This window comes from Sorex fumeus, unplaced genomic scaffold, assembly GCF_029834395.1.
Source record: "Sorex fumeus unplaced genomic scaffold, SorFum_2.1 ptg000054l, whole genome shotgun sequence".
NCBI lineage: Eukaryota > Metazoa > Chordata > Mammalia > Eulipotyphla > Soricidae > Sorex > Sorex fumeus.
Window position 1 is genome coordinate 23,990,741 of NW_026606111.1, and position 24,967 is coordinate 24,015,707.

Consider the following 24,967-nt stretch of genomic DNA (forward strand, 5'->3'; position numbering starts at 1 on the left):
TCCCTTTGGGCTACTATGGCTACCGTCTCCAATGCTTGCTTTTTCCCCTTCTTAATTTGAAAGACAAAAAGTAGTTCTTAGTCTAGAGAATTCTGCAGGACTGCCATAACAACATTCCTTGAACTGAATGACTTATACAAGAGGAATTTATTTCTAACAGTTCTGAAGGCTGAGAAGACCAGAATCAAGATAAACGTTCCTGAAACTTAGGTGGAAGTTGTCTTCCTAACATGTAGATGAATAGATGAATCTTTTCTGCCCATTCTTCAGATGACCTAGCAAGCATGTGGAGACAGAGAGCGCACTGGAGTTCCACTCACTTCTCATCAGGACCAACCTCCTGGGCTCAAGGAAACTAAAATTGTCCCACAAAGGCCATGCCTCCAAAAACACATGGGGTAAAAGGAGAGGGTTCAATATATTAATTTGGGGGAAATGAGCAAATATTCTGTCTAGAATGGCAGGCAACATGCATTGACTTTAATATAATTATTTAGTAAATTATTTTTATATTTATTTTTCTGGCTAAATACAGAAAATTTCCACAATGATAGTGACAAAGTAGTTAAGGTAAAGGTAAAGGTAAAGGCCCTCCCGTTGATCGTCGATTTGCTCGAGCGGGCCCAGTAACGTCTCCATTGGAGACTTTGTTGTTACTATGTCTGGCATATCGAATACTCTCGGTAGCTTGCCCGGCTCCCCGAAAGGGGCGGAGGAATCGAACTCGGGTCGGCCATGTTGGCCGCTTGTAAGGCGAACGCCCTACCCGCTGTGCTATCGCTCCAGTTACTTTCAAATATATTTGTCAAAAAAGGAAATCCATGTGTGGGGCTGGAGTGATAGCAGAGCGGATAGGGCATTTGCCTTGCATATGGCCAACCTGGGTTTGATTCCCAGCACCCTATATGGTCCCCTGAGCACTGCCAGGAGTAATTCCTCAGTGCAAAGCCAGGAGTAACCCCTGAGCACTGAGCATCGCCTGGTGTGACCCAACAAGCCAAAAAAAAAAAGTAAATCCATGTGTAAAAACTATTAAATAGAAAGGAATAAAGGACATAGGTAGACATGGCAAAAAATCATCATGAATGAAGTAGAAAAATTATTGACTTTTTAACACAAAGTAATGAAAGGCATTAAATTATGGCAAAACCATGTCCTGGGTTATAGAGTTTACAATGTCAAGTATGTGGGAGAGTGAGTAGTGGGAAAAGATGAGGTGACCTGGAGGTAACATAAAGGTATGCGGAGAGTCTCGGGCATTGTGGTAGTGGTGAAATATAGTAATTGTGTACATCAAGGCCATAAACATCAATACTATTATAAGTATGTGGCCCAAACTATAATAACTACTTTAAAAAATAAGTTTACCAAGGAGGTTTAGTGGAGAGGTGAGAGGGGACCACCCCTGTTGGTGGGAGGATGCTGACATGGATGGTGAATGTGGAATTGTACCACATGCCTGAAACTAATCATGTGCTTAAATAAAAAGTGGAAAGAAAAAAAATGACTGGTTTTTCTAGGAAACCATGAAAAGAAGCCACTTTTAGCTTGGATAATTTGAATGGAGAAACACCAAAGAGCCTCTCATCCATCCCTCATTTGTTCCATGTCAGGAGTGAGCTCCAGGGCATAAGACACTTGCATGCAGGAAAATACAAATTCATTATCAAGACCATTTGGGCAAAATTCTGAGATGGATTTAGAAAGTTGCTCCAGGTGCTAGGAAAACTACTTTCAGGCATTTTTTCCCCTAGGCTAGATTCCAAGTAGACTAGAAAAAAGAGAGAGAAGGAAAAAAATTACAAAATGGATGAAGAGAGAAAAAAAAGATTATCTTTTAATGAGGCTACATGATAGAACTTTGCATGAATGAGGAGAGACACATTATGACTGGTTGTGGTTTTCAAAATCAAAAGAAGCTTCCTTTTCCACTGATAAAGTTTCTAGTGAGTTCTAGGCTTCTCCAAGGCAACTCTTTTTTAACCTGTTACTTCTGGATAGTCTCTTTCAAACTCTTGACTGTTTCTATCTAGTGATGCCATCTTTTTAATCCATGGTTTCCAGGCCAGTTTAGCAAGAGGAGAGAGCGCTGAAAAGGTTACAGGAGGGATTTCCATTGCCTCTACTTAAAGATAGAAAAAGTCACTTCTGCATATGGTCCACTTATCTAAAAGATGTGGGAGATATTTTCTCCCATGAGTCCAAGAAGAAAAGCAGGTATTGGTCAGCATCCAGATGATCTACCATAGGATGCAAATACCCACTTTAATCTAAATTATGACAGGTGTGTGCGTGTGTGTGTGTGTGTGTGTGTGTGTGTGTGTATTTGGTTTTTTGTTTTTTGGTTGTTTTTTTTTTTGAGAACAAGTGAAGAACTTAGGAAATTTCAATTAGCAGCATGAAACAAGCAACCAATCTTTTTCTCAGGAATATTCTTCCAGAAGGTTGTTGTTCCAAACAAAGGTAACTAAATTTATGTTCAATCTCCTTGGGAAGAATTATACAAGGCAGGTGCCTCATGGGTAAATCATCAAAATTAACTAGTAATTTCTCCCTAAAGATAAACTTCTGGATTTGAAAGAAAATTAAAAGAAATAATAAGGGAAATTCAAGGTTAAAAAAACACATTTCCTCTCAAATAAGTTGTTGGAAACTTTCCTTGGAATCAGAGGCTGAGTCAACTCAGTGAGTGAGAATCTTCATTGCTTCCTCTTTTCTTGAGCCTTCACATTTCTGTTCCATAAACTCCCATTACTTTCTACAGCAAATGTTTCTGTTCCCCAAAACTCACTGCATATTCCTTTATAATATTTAAATCTTGATCAAAAGCCCATGGGATCCAGTGGAACTGGAGGTTTATTCTAACAGTTGAAGTCTGCCATGTTTAGAGGAAGAGCAGAATGCCTGGGATCTCCTTCCATAAAAGAAAAATGTGTTTTTCTAGCAATGCTGGTGAAAAATCAAAGCTTCTGCCTGGCTCTCCAACATTTATCTCTTTCTTGGGAACATGCAAGAAACACACACCCAAGGGAAAGGCCATCTTTCTTCACCATTCCTTCTTTGGATCGGCTTAGACTTAATGAGATCAAAGTGGATATATACTTCAAGACCTAATTCTACCAAGATTAAATAATTGTTAACTATGAGGTTACCTCAGGATAACTCCCTAATTAATTGGACAGCCTCTAATCCCATACACAGCAAAATACAGAGGCGATTTGAGAGTCCCCATGCTTAAGATTGAAAAGACAGATTGAAGGCACTTCTCAAGGGAGTCCAGAAATGGCCAGGCCTTCTGAAAGGTAGCACTGTAGCCCTGTAGCACTGTCCTCCCATTGTTCATCATTTTGCTTGAGTGGGCACCAGTAACGTCTCACAACAAATTGTGAGGCTTGTTGTTACTGTTTTTGGCATATTGAATACGTCACGGGTAGCTTGCCAGGCTTTGCTCTGCAGGTGAGATTCTCTTGGTAGCTTGCCGGGCCTTCCAAGAGGGCCAGAGGAATCGACCCATCATTTAAAATTCTGACTTCTTGGGTGAGGGGAGTATTGGGGAGACAGTTCAAAGACTGTGCATATGGATGGCATGCAGAGAGGTCTGGACCTAATTCCCTCCCTAGTACTGCCAGATGTAAGGCAGTGGCCTCCAGGATCACTGGAGAGGCTCCTCATAACAAAAAGAAATAAGTCCTGGAGCCAGCAACATACTACAGAGGTTAAATCACTTGCCTTGTACATAGCCAACGTCTGGTTTGATCACCAGCACTGTATATGGTCTCCCATGCAATGTCACGAGTGATCCCTGGATATGAAGCCAGTAGCCCTAAGTATTGCTGAGCATGGCCCCCAAACAAATGAACAAATATAATCCTGATTTGGAGAAGAAGCTCACGCATTACCTTCTACATTTATCATATTGAACTTCTTTCTTTTCATCTATAAATTGGGAATGAGAACTATGCATCCAATTCAGATGGGGACTATGAGAATTAAATGGGATAATACTCAAAAGCAGCATCTCTCAACTGGAGATCAGACGGGCCCCTGTGAACTACCAGGATATTCTAAGGGAACCCAAAGATGAAAATCACATCAATGATGGGGCTACAGCATGAAACCAGAAGAACAACAGGTAAGATGGTGGTGTCACAGGAAGGAAACAAGGTCAGAAGGGGGCCACAACCCAATAGAGGTTGAAAAACATGATGTTGAGCACTGGTGTGGGACTCAGTGACTATTAGCTCCTAGTAGACCTGGTTGTGACGGAGAACAATCCTATGCCACAGAGCACAGGATAGGGATTATGCAAAAGACAGAATCTTTCCTTTGTTCTCTCTGTTCTTTCTCTCTTTCTCAACTCCTATCCAGACCTCTCATCTCATACCAATTACTCTTAAAATTTGGTTATTCCACTGAGATTAATGAGAGAACTATGCTGCTTCAAATTTCAGAGAAGCAAATAAAAATGGAGTGAAGAAAATTATATTGAACCTAGACAGGAGGACTCAGGAATCTGATGATACAACTCTAATAAAGTTCTTTTTTCTTCTATAGTACAATCTTCCCCTCTTATGAGGAGGCCCCGATTGTAGCAGTTTTGAAATACAAGTAAAATGGGATTGCAGAGATCACAATCCTGTCCACACATGACCTGAGGCCTCTGTTTGACCTAGCTTCTTCAGAGGGGGAAAAAATATTGCATCAAACTAAATATGTCGGGACCTAGACCTTTAATTATATAGTTCTACCATCCTAAAGGAGGTCACTGCTAATTTAAAATTGTTTGACTACTGCCTGCACAAGTAAAATGTTTGCAAGAGAACAGAGAAATCCAAAATTGAGCCATAATGACCATGGTCTGTGCCATTTAATGCCCACAAATACCTAAACCAAGGTACAAATCACCTTCTGCTCTCCAATTCTGATAACATGGAAGTCAATATTCACTGCAGAATTCAAGCTTTCTACAAAACATTATCTTAATAACCAATGTACTCCAATTTCTTCCACTCTGATAACATTAACTTATTTATCTCAATAAAAATCTTGCACATGTAACACAAGTCACTCAAAAATTTCTATGAACAATCATAGGACAATACCACCTTTATTTACACAAGCACTTCTTGCCATGATCATATGTATAAAGTCTTGTTTATAACTTTGGTGACCTTCACAACTATGTACAGTTAGGCCTCTTTTTTTAAAAAAAAAAAAAAAGTAAAGTTCTAGACTATAACCTAGTGGTACAATATACAATATACTCTATAATAGTTATTTTTATGACAAAAGTAATCACAGAAGAGGCTAGTTCTTTTTAAGATTTTTAGATATCATAAGAATATCATAATTATGATCACAATCCTGTTACTCAGCCACATTTTAGTGTGTTTTCCTTCATTTACCTATGCTGAGTGGCAGAAGTAAAACCATTCATGAAACTAAACAGCTAAAACCTTTTATGCAGATCTTGTAACATAGTATACTTTCCGTACTAAAAATCGCAAAAAATCATCAGCAAAGACCTTTTAACAGTTTAATTAAAAAACCAAATGTTACCAATTCTCATAAAATGTGACATCAAAGTTGATTTCATATTTTTTGTTCTTATGTGACACTGTTTTGAACATCTTTTTTCATATATTTCTATCAGTATTTTGAATTATTTTCATAGGTCAGACTTTCAGGTACCAATTTTTTTAAACAAAGTATATGTTTTATGTGCATTTTTCAAATATGAAGCATATACAGAAAATCACTTTTGCTTTTTTACTGTATTGTTGATCAATTCTGGTTGAAAAATATCATAGATTTGAAACTAACTTGGAATCCCACATAATATGGAATGCTTAACTCTAAGATTGCTTTTTTGTTATCTTTGTTGTTTCTTCAGAACTACTTATATAGTTACCAAGAACTACTTATGACATAATGACATAGTTTGTAATTAGGGATCTACCTAATCAGAAATATAAATGCAAAAGTAGAGTTAGAGATAAAGCGAATCAGATTTAGAGATGGGAAAAGTTATGATGAGGAGACAAACAGGAACCCCAAATTCTATTTATCCTGATAAATAAGTCACTTCAGAATCTCCATCATCTGGTGCACTGATATTCAATAGTACCTAGCACCTGATATGCAGAATGTGGTGACCTAGAGACAAAAGGAAACTGTAAAAAACTACGCACGCAGAAGGTTGTGTGTTCCCGGGCTCTCTGGACGACTCTATCTCACCGCCCGTGTTCAGTGCCCTAGAGCCACTGTGTGTAGCCTGCATTGGGACGGCTGTCGGCCAAGTGCAGATGAAGGAAGAGACCAGGGCCAGGACGGTTGATCTTAGTGGCAGTTTATTACAAGGAAGTTTATCCCATAGAAGAACTTATGTTGTGGAGGGCCTAGGTTCTCTCTAGCACATGTTCCCCTTGCTAGTCTCTCCGTAGTCCCTCTTGCAGCCCCTGCTCTCTCCTTCTTCAGCTCCCTTCTAGTCTGGCTGACACTCCACCCAGTCAGGTAGCCAAATCAACATAAGAAAGCCCTTCCTGACTGCTCAAGGGCAAGATACCTCTTAAGGTGTTTTTCTCTTTTCCTCAGTCCAATAAACTATCAACTATTCCTGAGGTTATGCAGGAAGGACAGAACAGTGTTATCTTACAGGGAACAATCCAGTTTCTTACCTCCAGAAAGAAAGGGGCCATTAGTCAGGAAAGTATCCTGTCTTCTACTTGCCATTCCCCATGGGTTTCGGATAGAGCACCTCCTAATCATTATCATTTCTCCTCTAGTAGGGAAGGTTCTCCTCCTTCCCCTCTCCATAATATTTGCTGAAGTACATGCATATAGCTTCCATGTCTATCCACCAGTTATTCTGTGTTTAGCACAGAAAGAAGCAACTCTTTTTAATGTTCCTGAAAATCATCTGCAAGTTAGTAGGTCTATCAGGTCTGTGTGGAAGTACCAATTCCTTCTTCTGAGGTTGCCTAAACTCACTTAGCAACATTCCTTTCCTTTATCCACCCATTCATTTCTTGATTTGTTCTTTCATTCAAAAAAAATTTTTTGAATTCTATCTACCTCCATGCGGAAACTACATAAGGGTTACAGGACTAAATAGTCAATATGATGAATTCCCTGCCTCCTAAGGCTTAGTTCTAATCAGATAGATGATCCATTAACCAAGCAATAACAACTAAGAGGGACTGCAGTACATGGACTGCACTAAAGGGTCAGCATTAGGAAGCACAAAGACTTCAGGAAAAAGAGACACTAGGTAAGAATTGTGGACAAATGCAGAACAAAGAGATATAGGCAGTCAGGTAGGATTTTAGGGTGGCAAACTAGGCAAGCATACATGTTTTAGGCAGAGTGAAGCGTATATGTTAAGAGGACGGTGGTAGCCATTGCAGTAAACCTAACTGCCTAAGAGGTCATTGGTTCATTCCAGTTTCTACTTAGAAGCAGAAAATGAGAGGGTGGTGAAATAAGGAGGTGGATACACCAGACAGGTGCTGAGGGGTTCATAGCAAACATTTCTTTGGGGCTTCATATATATTGATGCCTACAAACTTGAGCATTCTAGATCACACGGATACCAGGGCTGTTCTGGTATCCATTAACCAGGGTGCTAATGTAACCTTTGAGGTAAAGGAAAATCTTTTGACTTTGTGTCTTGCCCTCTATGAACTTGGTTCCAGTCCAATATTTCTACTATTTGAAATACAGCAAACAGGGCTAGAAAAAAAAGTCACTGCATTCATAACTTGGCCTCTCAGCTGAGAGAGGATAGTTCTCAAGTGAGTCTGTTTAAAGAGGAATGGTAGGCTCCATTATTTGTGAGCACTGGGTGAAATTAATTTATCAATTAAAGATCGATTGTGAAGACAGGATATTGCGCTGAAAATTACATTACCCATAGTACAGTAGCCATAGGCAGAAGCCCTTGGCAATCAATGGGAGCAGTCCCCAATGGGGACAGAGTCCAAACAAGGATGAAGCCTAATATGACTGCACCTTTGTTACATTACCTTAGTTCATCTGAGACTAAAAACTCTGGGCTTCTTTGTTTCTTTCCTTCCATTCTGCTCTCTGGACCATGTTAATGGATGTCAGAACAGCCCTGGTGTTGTTTCCTATCAAATCTGTTAAGAGGAGAAGAAGGTTCCTGTTGTTAATTGCGGGGGATCTCCCACTCTTTGTTTTAAGGAAAGTTTAAACAAAATGATCACCCACTCTGAAGCTTTAAACAAAGTTCAAACAGAACAAAGTTCTCTTGCCAAGGTTTAAGGCAAATTTCCTCTGTCCAGATGGCTTCCTCAGGCAGGCCAAAGAAAGAACCAAGACACTCAACCCTGCTGCCTTTTAATGCTGTTCCTTGATTGTTGCTAACGATCCCCAGCTGTCTGGCCTTGCTGGTTCCCTAACCTCTCTCTGCTGGCCACATCTGCCTATACTCTGAGGGGGAAAGGGAGATGCTGACAGAGTTTCCCTCAAAGCAACACAGGTGGGGTCGTGAGCCGTGAGGGCAGATGCTGGGAGCAGGAGTAGAAATTAGGTAGTACCAGAACCGTCCGAGGGAAAACTTAGAGACATTTTTCACATAAAAATCAGGTAAATAAACTGGATGATGGAACATGTCACTTACCAGAGCAAAGCCACCATGAGTCCAGGTTCCACGACTATTCTTGGAAGACCAGGTGCCCCTCCTGACTTGTTATTTTCTAGGTAGCAGACTAAATTAGAATGGTGGCCTTGAGAATTCTGAATGTCTTCCACTAACATCTGCCAACTCTCTCCTCCCCAGCTGTGCCTTTGACTCAAGCCTATTACCCATAAACACACTCACATTTTTCTCTGGACCAGATACAAGTGGGTCATGTCCGAGTCCTGTACTGATTTCATGCTTCTTCATTTCCTCCATTGCCTCCTACAGACATCAAGCCCTGTGACATCAAGCAATGTGCCCAGAAATCTTGACACACAACCTCAATCAGAAGGCCATTCCATGTAGACATTAAAAAGTGCTTTGGGGCATAGGAGATGGCTCAGTGGTAAATGGTGCCTGCCTTGCAAGCTTGAGACTAGTAGTTTGATTCCCCTACACTGCCCACATGCCAAGCATGGTCCCAGACCTGCTATTGAGGACACCTGGTACCACGATGAAATGCTATCTCTGGAGTATCATAATCAGGCTGTGCAAGCATAAGTGAACACTCCGACTGAAAAATGGACAAACACTGTAGGACACCTGGTGAGTACAAGTGTGAGTCCCACAGCAACCCCCAGCAAGCAGTATAACTAGACTATGTTACACATATGCAACTTCAGCAGGCACACGTCAAGCACTGAAACTAAGATATACAAGCTTCTAGAACCACAGCAGCAGCACAAAACCAACAGAGCTTTTGGGTGATCTCACCCTAAAGAATGTAGTATAGTTTAAAGAGCCAAATCCACTTTGTCTGTTTTGTTTACTTGTGGTGGTGGGGGGGAGGGGTGCTGCACATCCAGCAATGTTTGGGGGAACATTCAGTGCCAGAGATTGAACCCTGGTTTCCTGCATGTTCTCTACTTCTGTGAGCTGTTGTCCCTGCCCCATCCAGATCCTAATTCTTGAGGGCAGCAAGCCTGGCTTGGCAAACTTTCCATTAGCTTGTTTCCTTGTTGTTTTAGGCCGTGGGAGAATATTGTCATCCTTTTTTTTCAAATTCAAAATATTAGAATTTAAAACATTTGCACTTCTGTTTCAGTGGGTGGCCTCTGGTCTGAAGCTAACATGAGACACAGAATGGTCAAGTGGCAGGAAGATAGAAGGCTTTGCATTCAGATCTAAAATGAGATTTTGCTTCTCTGACAATGGTCATATATGGTGGGTCAAACAGATAAAATCTTTTTCTTACAACCCATGAAGCCAGAAGACATCCTCTGGCCTTCCAGATCATTGTGGAGTCATTTACAACACTGAGAAAGCATATAGTGTGGTGTCTGGCATAATAGAACTAGGGGAACTATTATTAGTGTCCAAATGTCTTTGTAACTTGACAATGTAAAGAACATGAGTCAGTTTCTCCCAAAAAGGGACCATTTTGTCCACAGGGAAAGAATATGAAAAAGGGTTGATATCTTGGTTAAAATTCAGAGTAATCTGCTGTTGTTTCAGAGTCAAACACAGTAGTATAGCCCAGAGTCTGTTCTTGGCATGGTGCTTGGGAGTTGCTCCCAGCAGTACTTGGATGGCCATACAGTGCCAGGGACCAAATCAAGGGCTCGCCCATGCAAAGCATGTGCTCCATCTTCAGTCCTGCCTGATGCTCCTCTCTTGACTATTTTACAAGTGATCCAGAGCAACAGCAATGAGAAATAGGCCCAAAATGTATTTTGGGGTCTTCAGTAGTGACAAATTTTTTAAAACCTTTGATGTAAGTGAGTAAAAGAGCATTTTTTCACTCTTTCCCACAAGATAAACTCTCTTCAGACCAGCTAATCAATACTTTATTATTGATAAATAAATTTTTAAAAAGTCTTACCTTCTAGAAAAGTCTAAAAAAATTCTTTTTTTCCAGTTGAAAAGGCAACTGAACAACACTTCCAGTGTGCTATTGGCTCAAAGAGAAAGCAAAGAAAGTTGAATAACAGCTTATTCTCTACACAACACAGCATCCCTATACATATGGCCATCACACATACTCTGAATTTCATTCAAAGGTTCTCTATGCTTACTGACCCCATCAGTGCCCATGGAATCGCCCAGACTATCATTGTTCCTTCTTCCAACTCTGAATTTTCTTCTCCAGGGCACCCAGAAGTTCCCATGCATCTGTTGAGCCCCGAAAAAAAATCTGTATTCTATTCAAAAGAACAACAAAGTGGCATTAAGTTTTTGTGAATTTAAATGAAACATTATGTAATGATGGACCAACAATAGTAATAAAGCCTCTAACACAAAAGAAAACATCCGCAGCTGCAGCCTGCAACACGTGTGGAAGAGCCTTACCCAGAAATCAGAACCATCCTTTGTGCTGAATCGAGGAACTGGAGGCACGCGGGCACTCCCTGAGAATCCCCCTTGGACCTCTGTGACTTGGCCACCAGGAGGCCTGGCTCTCTCCACAACAAACACAAAATCAAAGCGAGACAGTGGTGAGAAGAGTGTTTTGATCCATTTTTCCCTTCCAGCTGGGCCAGCTGCACTGGGCGAAATCCCCATCGGCCCAGTCTCTTTACAGGTTGCGGCAGCATCCTGCCGTTGCCTCTGAGCATAGGATCCCCCACATCCATAGCCCCTTCATGGAGATACTTCCAGAAGTCTGGCTTGGCATGACATCTATGGCAGCAGCTCTGGGGTCCAGGTTTGTGCTACAGGTTAGGAAGTCTGTAGTTTGATGCAGTATCCAAAGTTAGAGAGACCAGGAGGTCATAGCAACAATGATACCAACAATGCAGAGTCAGAGAGACAGTAGAGCAGGCGGGGCAATTGCCTTGCATGGGAATGGACCCTACATGGTCTTCCAAGCAGCACCAGAAATGACCCTCTCAATACAGAGCCAGAAGTAAGCCCTGAGCACCACTGGGTGTAGCCAGAAAGCAAAAAGAAAAGATAGAGAGCAGCAATGTTAATCCTTTCTTCTAACAGTTTGTGATGGGGGTAGGGGGGAGGGGAGGCATAAGCAAGTGAGTGCAAGTACACGAGCGTAACAGGGGTGCTTTTTAGGGTCAAATGTAGCAGATAAGACCAACTAATCATGACAAAAGTTGGAGAAGTGTTTGCCTCTGCAGACCTTAAACCAGAGGTCAAAATAATGCATTTATAAATGGTATTGGTCTTGTCGTCTTACTTAATTTAAAGAGTGAGGCCTATCTTCATATAGGGCTGGACAGATGATACAGAAGTTAAGGCATTAGCTTTGCACATGATTGACCCCAGTTCCTTATTGGGCACCACAACTAATCCCCCATGTTTCACCAGGAGATAGCCCTTGGGGGGTGCTTCATATTAATTTCATTTTCTCTTCTCTCATATATTCCTTCCCTACTCTTTTCCTTCTTTCCCTAGCTGCCTTTCCTCTCACCTTTCCTTGTCATCTCCTAATAGATTTGAAACGTCTTTAAAGGAATTTTTTAAAGAGATTTAATATAAATATACTAGAGGTCTACACTTGTTCAAGAACAGATAACTGGATAAAGAAACTCTGGTGTGTGTATACAAACACACACACACAGTGGAATACCATTTGGCTATAACATAAAATCATCCAATTTGTCCCTGCATGGATGGATTTGGAGAATATCTCTCTGAATGAAGTCAGCTTGAAGGAAAGGAACAGCTATAGAATGATCTCTCTCATACATGGAAGATGAAGAAGCATAGTAAGGGAGTAACAAATGGTCAAAAGCAACAGAATCTGAGAACCAATAGATAAAACTGAAAACTGAGTTTACAGTAGCAGAGAGGGGAGGAGGGAATTTGTGGGGAGGACAATGAGAAAATGTTTGGAGGGAAACCTGATACTGTGGAGAGGAAATATAGTGTTGGAATATTGTAAGCATGAACCCTATCACTGTCAGTATGGTAAGTAGCAGTGTGCAAATAAAATTTAATAAATAAATAAACAAAATGTGTCAGGGGCTGATAATTTGGCTCATTAGTAAAGCGCCTGCTTTGCATTTCTGGGCTGCAAGGACAGGAAGTAGAATGAGAGAAAGGGGGAGGAAGAGGAAAAGGGGGAAAGAGGAAGGGAGGAAGAGAGGGAGAGGGAGAGAGAGAGAGAGAGAGAGAGAGAGGGAGAGAGAGAGAGAGAGAGAGCGCAAGCATGAGAAATTCTGAAATCGTATGACATATTAGAATAATGATTTGAGCCATGAGAAATCAACTTGTGCATGCAGCTGATGACTTCACTATCATGCAAAATGAGGTCCAGAGTGTTTTATAAAGTCTTATTTTTAAAAGAAAAACGAGAAAGAAAATTGAATTACATGCTTCTTATTGTTCATATCAGGGCCAGGAGAAATGAAAAACTAATTCTAATTCTCAAATTATGCCCAAGTGGCTAAATTCTTTGGTTTAAGTGTGGTTTACCATCTGCCAAATAAGAAATCTTCTTGTTCCATATTTTAGAATAATAAATGTACTGCAAAATCATGCCGTGTTTTATAATAGAACTCAGTTACAATATAAATAGTGTATTTTCTGTAATATTTGGATTGTATTTAGAACAATTTTTAAATTGACATGAATATATATACTCAGACATTATATCTATTTATAAAATTGAAGAACGAATTCTGCCCCATTAAAATTTGGGGCTGGGGACTTGAGAGATACTAGAGCAAGCAGGGCACTTGCCTTGAACATAGCCAACCCAATCCAATCCTTGGCACACCATATGCTCCCCTGAACCTGCTAAGAATGATCCTTGAGCACAGAACCAGGAGTGAGACCTGGGCACCGCAGGTATGCACTCCGTTAATAAAAAAGGAAAGGCAATAAGATTGCTATTGGGGTCTCTTATTTGTTTTGCTAGAGTAGTTCATAATTTTTTCCCAGTAGCTCTGGTGAAGATTTAACAGAGACAGATTATTCTACATGGATTATGAGGAATGTTTACACATTCTACACTGTGAGAAGATGATAAGCTCTTACTAGAGAAAATACCCAACTTGCCTGAGAAAGAAGAACCAAGTTCAGATTCCCATCTTACAATTTTCCTGTATTTTAAGCGATATTTTCTGCTAATAGTAGCTTTAAAAAACAGATAATATTCATGGAAATAGATAAAATTCTTTTGTGACCTATTTATATATTTAGTTGAGTGTGATTTAATACACTATTATTCATTTTGAGTTTTTGATAAACTAACATAAAATACTTGGAAACTCATTTGTTCTGTTATCATATATTAATATAAATAAAATTATCATTAGCACTGTAGCATTGTCTTCCCGTTGTTCATCAATTTGCTAGAGCAGGCCCAGTAATGTTTCCATTGTGAGACTTGTTGTTACTCTGTTTGGCATATTCAATATGCCACGGGGAACTTGTCAGGTTTTGCCGTGCAGGCAGGTTACTCTCAGTAGCTTGCCAGGCTCTCCGAGAGGTATGAAGGAATCGAACTTGGGTCAACTTTGTGCAAGGCAAACACCCTACCACTGTGCTATCGCTCAAGCCAGATTATCATTACATTGAGATATATTATAAATGTATGAAACTGTCACTATCATTTATATAATATTACTGATTATGTATAGTTCACTATAACATGGAGTTTTTGAACATAAGGACTTAAAACATTAAGACATGAAATAAAAATGCAAGGTTAAACTATTAGGCAATTATTATGGAAAAATATAATGGGGAATACTTTTTCATTCAAAATTCAATAAGTAATGAATGCAAAGAAAATCCTGACCAACTATGTACCAATCCTAATCAACAGCAAATTTATTCATTCATGAATATGAATTGGTAACCACGTGTTATCAAATATTTGTGAGAAATGAGGAGCAGAGGAGAACTTAGATAAATAGAAAACTGACTCCAGAGGAAACAGAGAAAGTTCAAGAAATGGAACAAATTTCATTTTAAAATGATGATTTGGCAGTCTCATAGACACTTTATGCTCTCAAAAGTGGATGCAAAAATAAACGGCTGGAATAAGAAGAAGCAATCAGACAGTATGACACAGATTCACCGAGTAACAAATGTGGTGATCAAAATAAAATATGCAGAAACTAATAAATTAGATGGAGGAAAAAGACAAGTTAGTGATCTAGATATTTAAGTTCAGATATTATCTCCACAGAGAGAGCAAAAATGAAAATACAGAAATAAGAGAAAATGGATAATAGGATGAACTGAGGGGATTCCTTTCTATTTTAAGGGACAAAACTATATAAGCTATAAACAATCAAAAATAATAAATCTTCACTTATATGAGGAAGTTCTCATATTTTTAGAATAAAAAGGTCCTCCATATAAGGGGAAATATGAATGAGAAAAATACACACTTAGATACTACTTGTGAAGTTTCATATTTCTTTAAGGAGAAATTTCTAGGGTCAGGCAGATCACTCAAGAGCTCTGCATACAAAAGTTCTAGGTTCAAATTCAGCACCACTGTGTGTGCTGTTCCTACCTCAATGAAAGAGAAATTTCTAGTGTGTTCCAAATAAATTGCCTGAAAGAAATGAGATCACTAGTCTTATTCACACAGACTTATCACACACAAAAATTCTGGAAGAAACAAAGCTTTCAATTATCTGTAGGAAATTTATTTGAATCTACAATGACTATACCCTTAAAACTCACCAATCAAGGACCAAGAAAGGCATTTTAAATAAGAACTCAGAAATTGTACCATCCAAACACCCATTGTTGAAAACGTTATTTGTAGATGTATAACAGCTCAACTCAAAGCTAATTCAGAAGAAATATAATGACAGAAGAACCAAAAACAATGACTATGAATATGGCCCAGAAGAAGTGAAAGAGGCTGAAAATATTGAAGATCCCCTGAACCTTGACACTTAAAAGCATCCATTCTAAGCAACAGGAGTTGACGTACACAGGATTGCCCTTTCTCCCAGAGACCCAAACATACAACTTATCTCTTGCTTTCTTGGTGTGCTTCATTTCTTTAAAATATTTAGGAAAATTAACAGAAGAGATTAGGGTGATTTTTTCTAAAAAATGTGAATGACATCAACCCTGACCATTTAGAAATGATAAAAAATCAGAAGTTGAGCAGAAAAGGGAAGTGAGAGATAGTAAAATGCTCTTGATTCCTCATGGGAGATGTACCATGCATTAAAGAATGTTAAAGCAGGAAAAGGCAGTTTTTGAGTTCAACTGCTTTGGGTAATAAATAGTGAATTTTCTCCATCAAAAGAGCCAAATCAGCAGGCCTCCTTATAGATGACACTCAGGGGTAGAGAATAAGTCTAATATCCTTCACATATATTCGATTCTTAATCCCCAGCAGCAAGAGAATAAAGTAACATGCCTCTTTCCCCTCCCAAAATGCAGAAAATATGAAGATATAAAGGAAATCTAAAAAGAATCTATAGAACTATCAGAACTAGAACTATCAGAATACTATCAGTATTTCTAAATATTTATATAGAGAGAACCACGTATTCTTAAATTAAAATAGAATGAAAGGAGGAACCTCATTTAATACAGAGTAAGGAGATTGCCATAGATGAGAGTAGGGAACTGCAGGAACTGGGATGGAGCACTGGAAGGAAAAAAATATGAAGAGCAATTGGAGGCTTTAATTTGGGAATGATACCCACCGATCCCACCACCTCCACTTCCTAAATAATTTCCAGAATATAGACATGCATTATCTCTAAGCCCTCACCCTTAAACGTAGGGGGGTTTCCAAAGAAATTAAATGAAGTCTTTTAGGAGAACCGATGAAACTAACACAAAGTTCCCTGCTCTAATGTGTGGAGCATTTTTGACCTCTCAAAATTTCTGTTTGAAATAAGCAAGATTTTCAATCCACAAAACTGCCAAGCTACCTCCCTGTACAGGTCCTGGCTCCCTCATGCTTAGGCATGGGAGAGAATGTGTGGGCAATGAATGTGCAGTAGTAGGACAAAAGAATGACATCAAAATACATTGATCCCAGGTCAGGCAAGACAGGACAGAGTTTGGGGCACTCACTTGCATGCGGCTGTGGCAGTGACAATATTTTAAATCCCAATAGTGAGGAGCACTGACAGATGTGGCCCCTGAGCAAAGTGCCAGGTGTGACCCTGTGCTCTGTGTTCAGCTCCCCAAAAAACAGCTGATTCCATACTATGCAGCTGTTAGAAAAGATAAAACCAAGAAATTTTCATATAAGTGGATCAACATGGAGAGTATCATGCTAAGTGAAATGAGTCAGAAAGAGCGGGACAGACACAGAATGACTGCACCCATTTGTGGAATACAAAGTAACAGAATAGGAGAGTAACACCTAATGATAGTAGAGATAAAGACCAGGAGGGTGGCCCCACGTATTGGAAGCCAATCTCACGTGCTGGGGGAAAAGACAGGTGGGATGGAGAAGAGATCACTAAGCAAATAATGGTTGGAAGGATCACTTGGGATGGTAGATGTGTGCTGAAAGTGGATTATTGACCAAACATGATGGCTGCTTAGTGCCTATGTTGCAAACCATAACACGCAAAAGGAGAGAGAGAGTCAGAGGGAATGTGTCTGCCACAGAGGCAGGGGGTGGGAAGAAATGGGGAGGGCAGAAGGGACACTTGGGACATTGGTGGTGGAGAATAGGCACTGGTGGAGGGATGAGTACTCAAACATTGTTTGATTGAAATGTAATCACAAAAATTTGTAAGTCTGTAACTGTTTCTCACAATGATTCATTAAAATTTTAAAAAAGTTAATAATAAAATTACATTTAAATAAAAAACAACTGATTCCAGTAGAAACAGAAAATTCAAATAACAAGTGACTAAATAATCATTAAGTAGTCTCAGATTTTTAACATTTAAGTATATAATATACATACCAAAAAAATGAATGGATCCTTAGTAATGTTACAAAAGTTGACACAGTCATTTAATACTAATTAAATCACCCATATACAAATATAAATTTAGATATACATACACATGTATGCATGCATCAGTATATAACTTTAGGACTCCCTCAAGATTCCTTTCAGTCATGGAAATGCTCTATCTTCCCCACCAAGAATCAAACTCTGATAAGGATGGTAGAGCAGAACATACTTTTTAAAATTTTTTGTTGGCTCTCTCCCTCTCTCACTCTCCCACTACACAAATAGACATCAATAGAAAACAAAAATACAAACAACAATGCAAAAAAAAACTGCCAACACATTAAAAATGGACAAGAGAATGGAAGAGCAATTGCATAAGATTTCCAATAAATACATAAAATATACATAAATAATCAGCCAGGAATATATATACATGTCCTCAATCTCATTAGCAAACAAAAAAATTAGTTATTTAAGCCATGGGAAAGGCTAAAAGAATCCATATCTGACATATTTTATTAAGAGTAAAGAAAGAGAGGCTGGAGCGATAGCACAGCGGGTAGGATGCTTGCCTTACACGTGGCTGACCTGGGTTTGATTTCCAGCATGTCATATGGTCCCCTGAGTAATCCATGAGTGAAGAGCCAGGAGTAACCTCTGAACATCGCTGGGTGTGACCCAAAAAGAAAAAAAAAATAAGAAAAAAGAGTAAAGAAAGATGTGAGAACAACTGGCTCTCTCATATGGTCCTGGGTGGGCTGGTACAACCACTTTGGGATACTGTTCACTATTATCTACTAGAATTTAAGCATACTCTATGACCCCAAAATTTGACAATCACCAAAAAACATGTTGAAAAAATGTTTATATAGGGCCTGGAACAATAGCACAGCAGGTAGGACGTTTGCCTTGCAAGCAGCCGACCCGGGGTTTGATTTCCAGCATCTCAAACGGTCCCCTGACCACCGCCAGGAGTAATAATTTCTGAGTGCAGAGCCAGGAGTAATCCCTTTGCATTTCCAGGTGTGACCCAAAAAGCAAAGAAAAAAATGTTTATAGAAATATTATTTGTAAAAGGCAAAAACCTTAAACAGTGAAGTGAGTAGCAAAAGAGAATCATTAAATTGTAGCATAGCCACCCAAAAGAATATCATACCACAATACAATAAGAATGAGTGACCCACTGCTACATAAAATCCAACAAAAAGACTACCTCCAAAATTCCCTTCTGTTATTTCTGTCCCTGCGCATTCCACCTCTTTCTCTTAACTGAGTTAGGAGTCTCCCTTTCTTCTGATTCCTGTCTCCTCGATCACATAAAAGCTATTAAGAGTATGGAAATGGATAGCCCCTTTCTCCCTGGCTGACTCATTGACATCTGGTAAAGTTTTACACCTTTACTCCCCAGTGTGTTTCTTGCTGACTCTGGTATAAATAGGGAGCAAAATTCATAGCAGGACGGTTGATGTCTGTCCCCGGTGTTCTTCACCACCAGTATAATGTCTGACATACTGAAAGTGTGCAATAGATATTTATTTACTGTAATAATGAATGTTCAATCATTATTACTTTTGAGAAATCCCTTTGGATCTACTAAAAATTGAATTGCTTAAAATAGTACACCACTGGGTTAGAGCCATAGTACAGCAGGTAAGGCACTTGACTTGCATTTGGCCAACCCAGGTTAGATCCCCAGCACCCCATTTGGTCCTCTGAGCACCTCTAGGAGTGATCCCTCAACTCAGAGGCAGGAGTAAGCCCAGAGCACTGCCATGTGTGATTCCCCCCACTAAAATTATAAATTAATATAATAGGATGAAATCATGTATCATCTTTATAAGGGCATGAATTAAAACAATTTCCACCGGTATTTATTGGCCTTGACCATACTGATTTATTTTATACACAAAACAAAAAAATTTAACTCTAGTCTTCTCAAATTTATATGTAAGATGAGCATCTTTTTTTCTGAGGATAGATAAATTCATTCTTGCTACTCGGTTTACCATTAAAGCTGGAAATGTCCCACAATTTCACTTAAGAGAGTAATCTAAGACCCTTATCTCAGAAACTTGAGTAAATAATTTGAGAAATGTTTATTCCCCTAAGACTTTCTCATTTCCTAAATTTTAGGCTTTTTTTCAGAATAAGTTCAAAGAAAGAAATAGGCCAAGAATCCAATTATAGAATAGACTTAAATGATAAACTAATTTATATATAAGTAGCATGATTTATTGACCCCAGTACAGATATTTATATAGCGATCCAATAGATATATTTCTAGCTATTGATATAGCAGCTGAGATATATTTAAAATGTATTGTGAGCCAAACAGTGGGTTAGACCTTACCTAGAAAAAGGCAGAATAAATTAGTTATTTCAATCCTGGAAGAGTTCTTTCCTTACCATACAGATAATTCAACAGGTGTATACTTGCATGACTGAAATAGAATGACCAGTTTTCCCTTGTCCTTGCTAAAATTATTTTGCCAAACCTGAGTGCCTGAGAGCAGATGACTGGTTAAAGAAACTTTGGTACATCTACACAATGGAGTATTATGTAGCTGTTAGAAAAGATGATGTCATGAAATTTACATAAAAGTGGTACTACATGGAAAGTATCATGCTAAGTGAAATGAGTCAGAAAGCGAGGGATAGACATAGAAAGATTGCATTCATCTGAGGAACATAAAGTAACAAAATAGAAGACTAACACCCAAGAGTGGCTGAGATTAGTACCAGGAATTTTGCTCCATGGCTTGGAGGCCAGCCACACAGGCTAGGGGAAAAGGCAGCTCAGATAGAGAAGAGGGCACCAAATAAAGGGTGTTGGGAGGATCCTCCCAGGATGGGAGAAGCATGCTGAAAGTATACTATAGACCAAACATGATTGTCACTCATCAATGTCTCTTTTGCAAACCACAACACCCAAAAGGAGAGAGAGAACAAAAGAGAATGCCCTGCCACAGAGGCAGGTTGGGATGGGGGGAATGGGGAGTGGGAAAGATACTGGAACCCGTAGTGGTGGAAAATGGACACTGGTGGAGGGATGGATATTTGATCATTGTATAATTGAAACCCAAGCACAAAAATTTGTAAGTCTACAACTGTACCTCATGGTGTTTCACTAATAAAATTTTTTAAAAAAAATAGAATAAAATAAATTTTAAAAATAAAATAAAATTATTTTGCCATTAGATTAAATGTTGAAAGTCCTAAAATTTTGAGAAAATGAAGGAGCTACAAAGATGTTAAATGTTTTCCTTCAAGTTGCTCACCACCCTGAGTGTTAGTTGCATAAATTAATTCAGTTATTAATGCTAAGACTGATCAAAGAAATAAGCACAGAGTATTGCGGGAGCATGGCATGATTGAAGAAATGATATCTAAACAGATCCTGGAAAAGAAGGAAAAGTATGGAAGAAAGACTCCTTGCAGGCAAAGGGAGCAGCATATGCCAAGGACAAACTGTGGGAAAAGGCATCCTGTGTTAGGAGAACTGAAAGTAATTCAATATTGGCTAGAGGACACAGTGCATGTGTGAATGTGGCTAGACTTGAGGCTAAAGAGCAAAGAAGACCGGACTGAAAAGTTTGTAAGGCAAGGCTATGCATTTAGGAGTTCATCCTGTGGGCCATAGAGAGTCACTGAAGATTTTAAAGCCAGAGAGTGAATTATTATATTTGTATTTAGAAAAATCAATTTGAAGGAGTAAGACTTGGGTAAGGGGTGGGAATAACTGCAAGAAGACTGTGCTTTAGGCACTTTAAATCAAATATAAGTTAAAGGTCAAAGGAATGAAGAAAAGGAAGAAAAGTAAACAAGTGGGAAGGTAAACATGGAGAAATAAAATATGACTCCCAGAGTCTCAGATGACTATTCCCAAAAAGAATGCAGCATTTTGTGATATATGATCTAAGAAGCTTCCAAGTCAGGAAAGGCACATTTATTTGTTTTCCTCAAGACTCCAAATTCCATTAATCCACAATTATAGTGCTACTAATACCATCAGGGGGCTTGACCATAGTTAAAAGGAAGTTCTACAACTCCAGTTTCTTGTAGTAAGGGAATTTATGGGCTTCCTAGTTCATTTCATCTAAGGAGAAAGAAGACTTGAAAGGAAGTTAACCAGAGGCACCAACTGATTACAGTCTAGGGAGAAGACTAGGAAGAGGAAAATTAGATGTTGGTCAATCTGAAGAATAGTCTCCTGGCAAAGAAGCAAAGGGAAAATTGAATAGAAGAACAGAATGATTAGTGTTAATGGGATGTCACTGAATGAGACTCCACAGAAGGAGTCTCAACCGAGTGTGAGTTCAGGATATATTCAGATAGTTAAATGCAAAAGGATCAACAGGTCTGTGGAGGAAGTTACTGGGAATGAGAAGAGCATGGTATGAACACTTAGACCCTTTACTTTTTAGTGACCTTACTCACAAATATCTTGGGTATAACAAAAATTTACTCTTGTTTGCTGTTAGTAAGCTGAGCAAAACACATGGGAGAACTCACCTATTCAAACTCCTGCTCTGCTGTCTCTGCTGGTATTGGAATCAGAGAATGCCAAACTAATTCTGATCCATCAATTCCCAAGAGGTTTGGATAGAGGCTATAACGCACCGACAAGCAACCACTCACCACTGATTATAAGCCTCCTTCCGTGAAGTCTGTTTATTTCTGATCATATGAGCTACCCCAGGATAAACCAGTAATCTCCTTTTTGCTTGAATGGAGGTCTGAGGAAGTTCTCCAATTGGACTTTAACAATCCCCCATGTATCAAAAAAGATCAAGTTCTTTCCAAAAGCTTTTTGAGTTTCCATTTCAAAGCTGATTATGAAATCAATATAAGCATATTTAGTTTTATTTTGGTTTGGCTTGCCTTGACTTGATTTTGAGGCCACTGGAGGTGCTCAGGGTCTACTCCTAGCAATGCTCATGGGACCAATAACTTATAGGGAGAAAATCAGGGCCTCTGACTCCAGCATGCAGAGCATCCACTCCAGTACTCTGAGCCATCTCCCTGATCTTTGAAACATATTCTAGATTAATTTCATGACCCCTCTTAATATCCAGTACTTCCCTATTTCAGTGGGGAAGTATTAAATTCTTCCTTCTCATTAAGAGTCATATTAGAGACAAGAAGTACTATCAATGAGCTAATGAGAGAGGGCGGTTTAAAAAAAAACAGAAAGTGTATAAGTAATTATATAGATGGGGTATTATTCCATTCAGGCTAGACTTTCTGAGTTGAAAAAGCAGATCCTCAAATAACATGATTTTATTTAACACCATTTCATTATAGCATTGTTGGTAAAAAAAAAAAATTCCTTTGAGAGTGAACAATGTTATTCAAGGATCAGCTTTTCTTTGCCTTTCTAGCCCAAAATTATTGCTTCCACAAACCATCGAGAGCACCAAGAACTTCCTATAGTAAAGTTGCTAAGCACAGTAGTTCAAATGCTAAGTAGTACAGAGTTTAAGACATTTGCCTTGCATTCCACTGACCCTAGTTTAATTCCCCTACACCACATAGGGTCTCCCAGCCTCCAGGGCTCACTCCTGAACACAATTTCTTAGGTAATTGTAAGGTAATACTAGAAGGCAGTTCAGAAGAAAGTGTTGCTCTGTCTTTGAAAATGACAAGAAATTTATATCTTGGTCAGAAATGCTTCTGAGGAAAACAAAAGGGCACAGAAAGGTAAGAAAGAGAAAAAAAGGCAAAGAGCACAGGGAATGGGCCACTTGGCAATGGTCAACAGCATCAGAATAAAAAGGGGAGAGAAAGTTCAGCAGGAACAGGAAGGTGAGTGTAAAAGACACTTGGCAGGCCTCAAATACACAACACAGACTTTGCCTTAAAGAAAGTTCTTCAGGAAAAGGAGAATTTTCCTATTTCCCATTCTCATTTTTCATATTTTTTTTGCACTTTTGCAATTTTAGAGGTTTGATGCACATTGCTTGGATTCAAGAATACCTACATTTGAGTTGTGTTTCTTACTCTAAGCTCTGGGGATGGGGCCGCTGGGTGTGGTGTACCAAGGATCAAACCCAGGTTTCGTGCATGTAAGCTATGTACTTTACCACTGAGCCACAACTATAAATTCTTCAAACTGAGATAACTTTTAAGAGACTAGGCCTTTTCAGGCTCTTCTGCTTGTGTAATGAGGAAGTAGGCTTTAATGACATTCCCAGGGCAACCATAAATGTGTTCATAACTCAAGGAACATTTATTGTGCATCTACTCTGTGCTACTCACTAGAATATAGGAAAAGAACAAAATTGGCTTCAGAACCCACGTACAGCTCTTCAGTCTTCAGAACCCACATACAGTTCTCCAAAGTCTAGTGCACTAATGAATGGGAAATGCTGAAGGAATAAAAGCACTACCCCTCACACAACACTTACTTTTTAAAAAAATAATATAGATGTCAATGTAATCAGGGCAGCTCTCTATTATCACCCTATTCAAAGTGTGGCTTGTGTTATAGAAACAATAGCAGCTCCTAGGAGCTTCTTAGTAATGCAGGATCCAGTTCCCAATCCAGCCTGCTGAATTAATATCCACATTCTCATTCCCCATATTCTACAGGCACATCACCCTCAAGTAGCACAAGACTCTTGAAATTATATGAGCATATCAACTTTGTATCAATGATGAAAAACTGCGAATACTTTATTTGCATTTATAAGCAGTAATTTAGATCGGATTCTAGTTTGTCTTTTAAGCACTCTATTTCAACAGTTCTTAGGCCAGTCAAGAAAAGTATGTCTGGTTAATAGTCTAAAAATACATTTTCAAGTTCCCTTTATAACTTCTGCATTTCTCATACTTAGTTTTTAACTTTTACTTCCAAATGGCCCATCGAAGGGAAAAACATCTCAGTTGCTGTGACTTTTCTTTAAAAAATTATGAAACTTTTAACCTGAGGACTCATGTGTTTTGCATGATTTTTTTCAATACAATCATAGACCTGTTTACTTACCAAGAATATCTCACAGTTCAAATTCTTAAAAATTAAGGATATGCTGGGGTTGGGGAGATAGTAAAAGGATTAGGGCACATACCTAGACCTTGCATGCAACTAACACTGGTTTTGTTCCCAGTATCACATTGTCCCCCAGAACTTTCTGGTATATCCCTGGAGACACCCAAACACCAGTGGGGTGGCCTGGGTGGTTTCTGGCACCACAGGATCCAATCAATACTACATTCTGCGTCTGAGAATCATTGGAGTGGCCTCAGAACTACTTGAACACTGCACTTGAAAGGACCTCCAAAAAACTAAGAATACAGCAATCACAAGGTTTCTGTATAGGAGAATCAGGCATAGCCCATTAGCAGAGCACCTGCTCTGCAGGGCTGAAGTCACAAATTCAACCCTAACCCCGTATGCCTCACATGCCTAAGAGCAACGCCAGGAGCACTGCCCTTTGAGACCCTCTACCACAACAAATTGT